General features: G+C 34.9%; 1 non-coding gene across 1 annotated transcript; it reads left to right on the top strand.

Moving 5' to 3' along the window:
- Window positions 1-7,608: 7,608 nt before the first annotated feature.
- On the top strand, window positions 7,609-7,713 carry LOC132538827 (U6 spliceosomal RNA). The gene has a single exon (XR_009550145.1). It is a non-coding gene; the product is annotated as a U6 spliceosomal RNA (small nuclear RNA).
- Window positions 7,714-8,785: the final 1,072 nt, after the last annotated feature.

The raw sequence follows: 8,785 nt of genomic DNA on the forward strand, positions 1-8,785 counted from the left end.
TTGTGCTTTGTACCTCAATATACCTGGAAGTGAAAAATTGGTCTCATTTTTATCCTTGCTAATTTTATTTCTCAAAGTAACTTTAGAGAGTCAAATATATATATATATATATATATATGTGTGTATATATATATGTATATATATATATATGTATATATAAATTTTTGCTGAGGACATAGCATAATGGTTGTGCAAAGAAAACTGTTATGGCTGAAGCTATAAGGTCCCAGGTTCAACCACTGGCACTACCATAAGCCAGAGGTGAACAATGCTTTGTTGAAAAAAAAATATATATATATGTGTGTGTATGTGTGTGTGTGTGTGTGTGTGTACATATATATATCCTTATTTGTTGATGTTGGAAATGTTTCTAGATTATTCTAGCTCTTTTGTGAAGGGCTCACAAAGGAGCTTTAGATATGACTTTCTATAGATAAACTAGTTGTAAGGCAGAAAAGGATGCTAATATTCACCCTGTTAAGACATCAACATTCATAATTGAGTAGAAGCACAAATGAGGTGACTTAAGTATGAATATGTATGTGAAATTTGAGTCCCTTGTGAAACATCCCTGACATGCTCCTTGTCTGTCTGTGGGAGTATTCTAGTAACATGTTAATGTAATTCATTTTTAGAGTTCACTTACTTCACAGATTTTTAATTGTTTACACTATGATAGTCCAAAGAAATAAAGACACTACAGTGAACAAGCACAGTTGCTATCCATTTGGAACTTACAGATGGTGTTTTTATATTATGTCAAATTTTACCTTTCAAAGGGCATTTAGAAGTAGTAATATATTTAGGTGTGATTTAGAAGTAAAAGGCAGGATCGCAGGGAAAAAATGGGCAAATACATATGAATACAGATAGGTAATTATAGAAATAATAGTCAACCCATATCTGTGACCTTGAGAGAACTACTGAAGTTTCCAATGGAGGGAAGGGGACACAGAACTCTGGTGGTAAGAATGGTGTGGAATTGTACCCTGTTGTCTTTTAATTCAGTAAATCAGTGTTAAAAGTGATAATATTTTATTAGTGAATAAAATGTTTACCTTTCACTGACATCTGCCTTTTAAAATACTTTTATTGGTGATGTAACATTGTTTTACAGTACTATCAGATTTCAGAAGTATTTTCATATTCACATGTGATGCATGTAAGTCACCATACCTACTACTGAAATTATGTGCCTCCTCTCCAGCTATTAGTTTTCGTATTACACAAGAGACAGTCTGGTTATTCATTTCTCTCTCTCTCTCTCTCTTTTTTTTTTTTGCAAATTCATTTCCTTCAGACATTGATATTAGTTTTCTTCACATCACAGTCTATTCCTGTAATTTGCAAACTGAAACAGACCTACTTTTGTTAACTTATCTATGACTCAATAATGTTTACAACACAGCTGAAAAATTATTTTTGAAATAAGAAAAATGGAGTCAGCATTGGTATTTGTTACCTGTAAAACATGTATGATTTGGAGTAATTAAAACAGGTGACTGAAGGTTTTACCATTTTCTTTTTCTGGACTCTGTTCCTGAGCTTGCTTCATTAAAGCTCAGGAAGTAAAACTGATTGACAACTAAAGCAATGTAAATGCAAATGTCTGAATCCACAATAGGGCAGTCCCTTCAGAAGGAAATTGATGGCTCTGTAAAATATAATATTAACTAACCACATACTTATGTATTAAGGTTCACCTATAAAAAATAACCCACTCTATTTTTTTGTCAGTAGAAATATTTTGTTATTGTTTTATATAGAGCCACCAAAATTATTTTAAAAGAACATAAAAAGGCATTAATTATCTGCTTATTATATATGAAAAAATCAGCATATAATCTCATGTACTAGAAGACCAATTATTCTTTGAACCAACCCTTCCACCACTAATAATAAAATGCCAGACATATTTTCTTAATTGGCTCATGAATATGTTAAAAGAACTAGAATTATGATCTTTTGCATATTTATTAATTCTATGTTTTGCTATTTATCTAGAAAAATTAACTCTGACAAAGAAAGAAATTATATTGACTTATTTTTAATTTACAAAAAGCATATTTTATGTCTCAATTTAGTATCTTTTCAGTGTACACAGAATAATAATATTTTTTACTTTAAAAAATGGGTAGATAGGGCATTTACAGACATACTTTTTATATTAAGTTAATGCATTATCTCCTTTTAAATAATTCTAAGTATTACTTCTACTTTGTCAAGAAGATCCAGATGTTGTAGCTGTCATTATTCAGAACATCCTCTGTCATGATTGTTTTCATCATAAATGAAAGTATGCATTTTACTAGCATAATCCTCTAACAACACTCTGGTGCTAAATATATTCTAGTTGATAAATACTGGCTTTGTATTTAGGCATGTATTTATATAGAATAGGAGAAGGAGAATGTTGTCTGGAATCCCATTATTTCTGTTGTAATGGTTTCTGAATAAGAAAAGTCAAAAGTACAGGCCCAAAACTAGAGGACTTAGCTAATGATGGATGGATAAGCATAAAAGATTGAAAATTTTCAACATATGAATGGAGCTCAGCAGGGAACTGAATCCACCAAAAAATCCTTTGCTCTGAGACTACAATTCACTCCCTAGCATGGCTACCATACTCAGTTAACAGAAGTAAAGGACAGCTTCCTATAATCTTATCCATTCTCAATCAATTTGAAGCTCACTCATTCATTTATTTGGATCACACTTTTCCCCACTAGGAGTGAAACACGGATATCACCTATTACCACTGTCTAACAGCTCAGTGCTTCTCCACCTTTATTCCAATCATACAATTCTTAATAATCAGATAGAAGAGATAACTTCTTTTAAGAAAATGTGTAGTATAAATGCACACATAAATATTTGTAATTTTTTTTGCAAAAAATTTGGTTTTACAGTTTCTGATACCTGTGATTCCCCCCTGGGGTCATGAGTCGTTTTGTTGAGAATATCTTACAGTAGAGAAGAATGAAATAGCTTATATTGCATTCCATGTGTTGAACATAATAAGCACTTTATATCACAGATAATGCTGTTACTTTTATTCTGCTTGTTTTTTAAATGGATTGGTGAACAACACAGTTTAGACAACCCGTAAGGAAAGGTTTGCATATACTGAGAAACTTTTCATAGAGATTAATTGCTATAGCCTTACATTTTCCACCTTGGGTAGCTAATATTGCAAGCTGTGTTCAGTACAGGTCCCTGGTTCTTAACCTACTAGAATAAAGCTCCCCTTTGTCCTTACCCAAGTCAATATTTACTCATCCTCATCCCACTGGGAACTCCGATTGTGCTTTATGACCTCCTGTCTCTAATTTTGCCAGCAGTCCAGAAGTTGAATTTTCTAACATGCAGCCTCCATGGTCTCATCTACATTTCCCTTACTAATATCCCTTACATGTTTGGTCCCTATACCTATACTAATTGGAATAGGAGATAGACTTTGGTGTAGTGAGTAACAGCATTAAATTACTTTAACAAGATCCACTGATAGAGCCTCTACAGCTGAGCCCCAACGTATACAGGACTGTCAGCCAGATTTTAAACTATCTTATGTGGCTGCTGTATGCCTTTGGGTGCTTTTGCAGCTTTCATTTCATGGAATTTATTTTGACATCTCATGACGACTTTCACTATGCTGGATATTAAATAAAAGAGAACATCTCCTGAAAGTTAAAGCGTTATGCAATAAGCTAAAGCAGAAATAAGCAAAGTGATGGCTTTCATGCTAGCAAATTTAATTGTAATTGAGGTGTCCACTTAAATATATTTAAATGAAGAATGTGTAAGTCACAACAAAGGATGGGCTGTCATAGAAATATAGAAAAAGGAGAGTTGTGAGAGATAAGAGTTTGGCAATGCTGATATCAGACTAGTCAAAGGACTGTCTGTCTCTGCATGCTGCATGCTCTTTTTTGGAATCAAATGTTTTCTTTCAAGAAGGCAGATGCAAGGACTTGCATTGCAGGGGTCACAACATGTTCAGTATCCATTTACAGCAAGAATAGTTTTTATGGTGAAGTGGATGTGATTTTGTTTCAGCCCAATGTTATTAAATAATTTAAGTATCCAGTCACCTAGTTAACATCTGATTATGATTTGATTTCTCCATTTAGTTCTATCTGTGTGCAAACAATTGCTCATATAGGGCACAAATATCACTGGTATCCATGATAGTGATTTTTCAACATGAATTAATAAAATGATCTTTGAATATTATTTGATTTCTGTTAAAGTTAGGCTGCAGCTGAATACCAGATAATGTGTGTGTTCTGTTTAGTGTGACAGCTAGATTCCTCATTGTAAATTTGCACATCCGTTTACATATACTGCTTACGTTTTAGGTGATGTCTTTCTGTCTCTCATCATCTGGTTCTGTGACCATCATCAAGGATAAATCCCATATTTATTGCAGAGGGAAGACTCTCTGTAGTGACATAACCTAACTGAAGTAGTACTCAGGGAAACCTACTTAATACCCGGATGCCTTCTCTGTATAGTACTGCAACCAATTTTATCCTTCTGAATAGACTTTTATAGTATCAGTTTCATGACAGGACTGGGTTTCTTTTCTCTTTGTTCCCAACTTTTTCATCAGTCTATTTCCTTAGCTTATTATGTGTCCATCACTTATTCACAAACTCTAGTCATCTACAGTTTCCAGCTATCTAGACACAACACTCTGCCTTTACCATGAAGTGACGATGAAGCTGCTCATGCACTGTGTAATATGTCATCCACATCCCCGTGAACTCCAGGCTAAGGATCTTTGCTACGATATGGATCTGCGACTCTAGGGCCCTACATTTCCAGAAAAATTAACAGGCACTGATAATAATCTATTTCAACACTTGACCTTTTCATATATTTTGGATATTTTGCTGGGCTCTCTACCAAAATCAGAATGTATGGTCAAACTAGTTTTTCCATCTTTATCACCTGTTTGGTTCCAGGTTAGTTATAGTATAAAAAGTTATAGTATAGAGGGCTTTAAATGTTAAGCCAAGAATAGATCTATATTTTAATTAGACCTTGTCAGTAGGATCAGCAGTTCATTCCAAAGGTGAATAGACTAGAGGAAGTAGAATGCATTTTCAATTCAGAGCATTTTAGGATAAGGAATAGATTGCTTATAAAAGGGACCTTTAAAAAATAGTAAAGTTTAGCTGGAACATTGTCACATTCATTCATTTATGCATTTTCCTTGATTACTTTTACTCTGCCACAGAAAGGCAGAATAACTGTGACAGAGACCAGATAATATGGAATGCCTAAAACATTTACTACCTAGCATTTTACAAAAGCTTTTATAGACACCTGGTCTACATGAGCACTGTGGAGAATTAAAAGAAAGAAGGAGTAGGATGAAAACAATGGTTTTAAAGGACAATAAAGAGGTTTTTTTTTTTTTTTTTTTTTTTTTTTTTTGCCGGGGTCAGGCAGTGGTGCACCTGGTTAAGTGCACTCATTACAAAAGTTCAAGCCCCTGATCCCCACCTGCTGGAGAAAATCTTCATGAGTGGTGAAGCAGGGTTGTAAGTGTCTCTCTGTCTATTTCTATCTCCTCCTCCCTCTCAATGTGTCTGTCTCTATCCAATAATAAATGTTTAAAATTAAAAAAAAATTTTTTTTCAAGTACTTGGAAATGACTCTGACATTTTTATGCCCAAGACTTCCTCAAGTATTATAACTACATTAAAACTATAGAGTTATGAGGAACAAAATCAATAGACATGTTTAATTAATCAAGAGCAAAATTGAAAGAAGTCTAGAGAGTGATAGATATGTGGGCAGGTAGATAGAAATTAGACAGATAAATACAAAGATTTCTATTATGTTAACTGAAGTCCTCTATGCAATTACATCTATACCTTTCTATTGTGAGAACAAGATATATTAATGCATCAACATATAATATCTCAGAGAGAGATTGTATTGAATACAAAGGAAAACATATTAATACCTTGGTTTCTGAGTATTTTTAAAAATAGACTTTTAAGACCAATAGCACAGATAAATTCTTGAAAATAAGAATTTTTGGCTTGGGGGCCAGATGGTGGTATATCTGGTTGAATGCAAATGCTATAACACACTCAAGTTCAAGCCCCCAGCCCCCATTTTAGGGGGGAAAGCTTTTAGAGTGGTGAAGCATTATTGCAGGTGTCTCTGTCTATCTCCTCTATCACTCCCTGCCCTCTTGATTTCTGGCTGTCTCTATCTAATTAATAAAGATAATTAAAAATTTTTAAAAAACAACAAAAAAGAATTTTTGGCCTGTAGTGGTCTGAAAACTTATCAAGTCCATACCTCAAAGATATCCAATTGTCTTTATAATAAATAGTTTGGGAATATAATAGGAGTTCATTGTTTTATTTTTAGATAAGGGGTTTCTACTCTAGGGGAAGGAGAAGAACTGGAATTAGAACTTCATTTTAGAAAACTGAGTTGAAAAAGTTTCACTCCCTAGAGAGAACATTCAACTAAACTGCTAATGGGTAGGCTACCAGAATCTGTAACTACACGTGAGACTGGGAGGGGAGGATACAGAAAGTATCTATACATTGCACTTCAGTGAGTGACAGAGGAATTGGTTAGCTTGTGGAGAAACTCTGTGTCCTGAGTGTTCTCTGTGTCCTGGGTAGCAATAGCTGTAAAAGTTATCTAGACAGAGTGTCTGGCAGAGGTTAGGAGAATATCTAATTTTCCCCCATAGTCTTTCTAAAAGGATGTAGGTGTAGATGAGAGTTGGATGATCAGAAGCCCTTATTGTTAGAAAGAGGTGGCTATAGAAGGCACAGTCTGAGGAAAGGAATCCAGGTTGCAAACAGAGTATCTTATTTAAAGTTGGGAACACTGTACACTTAGGGTGAGCAAAATGGATTATGAGATATGAACATAATTAGTACATGGTTGATGTCAGCCTGATCTCAAAAGCATGTGACAGACTTATGCAAGTGCTTAAGGGTTTGTGGGTATGGAAATTTACTAAAATGAGTGTCTGGAAGAAATCAATCACTTTTCCTTCCTGCTCTCACTTGGTCACTTTCGCCTTCTCCTAGACCCGTCATGCCATGTCCCAGAGACCTGCACCATCTAGCTCAATACTGGTAAACAATGCTTAAGGACTGTGGCCCATGCCACATGGCAAGCCAATTTTTTTCTTTATTTTTTGCTGCCACAGTGTCTATACACCTAAATAAACTTGAATTGTAATAAAATTGCAGCATTATATTAAATCCCAAACAAAAGCCACCAGAAGTTTTTATTTGCTTATTGTAATTTAAATCCAGGATAAGGAGAGCCATATAAAGTATGAAAATTAATATAGGAAAGACTTAGTAATCCCATCTTCCACAATGTGATAATGCTTAAACTGAACCCAAATGGGACTGACACTCCAGAGAAAAAGGGAAAAGAGATGAGGAATTGGAATGATTTTCTAATTGAAAATTTCTGATTTGTCTGAGAAAATACTACACTGAATAGAAAAGTTGGACTGCAATGAGTTCACACTGAACTGGATAAGATGATGAAGTAATTGTCAGTGGAAAAAATGATTGTTATGAGGTAAGAAATAATATTTAGGCTTGCTTTGGTAGCAGCATATATTGTATTTGGAAACTGGAAAGATACAGAAAAGATTAGCATGACCTTTTGTACAAGGAAGGCATGCAAATTCATGAAGCAAATTTTTCTTTCTTTTTTTTTTTAATGTCACCAGGTTTATCCCTAAGGCTCAGTGCCTACACTATGACTCCATTCCTGGTGACCTATTTTTTCTTTTATTTCCCCCTTGAAATACAAGACAGAGAGAGGTAGAGAGGAATAAAGATAAAAAGACAAAGAAAGAGACACAAGCAGCCTTAAAGTCAGGCTCTAAACTGCTCCATGGCTCCTGAAACTTCACCCATGTAGGTGGGGATTAGGGCCTTGAACTCAGGTCTTTGTCCCTGGTTATATGTGCACTCTAGTGGAGCCATACTTTCTACCCACAATCCTTTTTTTTTTTTTAATGAAACTTTTTTTTGTGTGTGTGAAGCTTTCCCCCTGCAGGCGGGGACTGGAGGCTTGAACCTGGGTCCTTGTGCATGTACACTTGACCAGGAGCACCACTGCCTAACCTCTCTTTTTTTGTGTATGTATTCTGCTATACTTAACAAATTTCTACAGTGAAAATATATTATCTCAATAAATAAGATCACTGATATTTGTCAGAACTATTATATTGGGTTGACTTGAAAGCTAACAAAAAGTTTATACAGGTTATACAAAGATAATTTTAATTATACTTATAGTCATAGGAGATGACTCTCACTTGTGGCCACATTCTGGAAAAGGAACAGTGTCTTTATTTGAGTGTGCACCTATGAAGGTGTCCCTTTCAGTCATGCAAAATAGTGAGACAGCCTGAGATGTTTATATAGCCCAGCAACCTGGGGTAAAAGAGGGGGCATCACCAATGGGTGACTATTGCTACTACTGGACCAAGCTGTTTAACAAACACAAACCACATAAATAGAAAGACAGACAGGCAGAGAAAGGGGGTGTATCACATAATGAGTCTGACAGGTAAATTATGTCAGTGCCCTCTCTCCTTCAGCCCTCCCAATGCTGCTACTGTGAGAGAACTCTTTAGGACACCAGATAATGTGTCCTGGTGGATTATCTCATCACTTGTCCCTTTCAGTGTCTAAAACAACTAAGAATAAAACCAAAATCTCAGTTTAGTATTCTGCAGAGACATACATTTAATATTCTTACTGAAAAAGAA

Source organism: Erinaceus europaeus, chromosome 5 (assembly GCF_950295315.1).
Source record: "Erinaceus europaeus chromosome 5, mEriEur2.1, whole genome shotgun sequence".
NCBI classification, from domain to species: Eukaryota; Metazoa; Chordata; class Mammalia; order Eulipotyphla; family Erinaceidae; genus Erinaceus; species Erinaceus europaeus.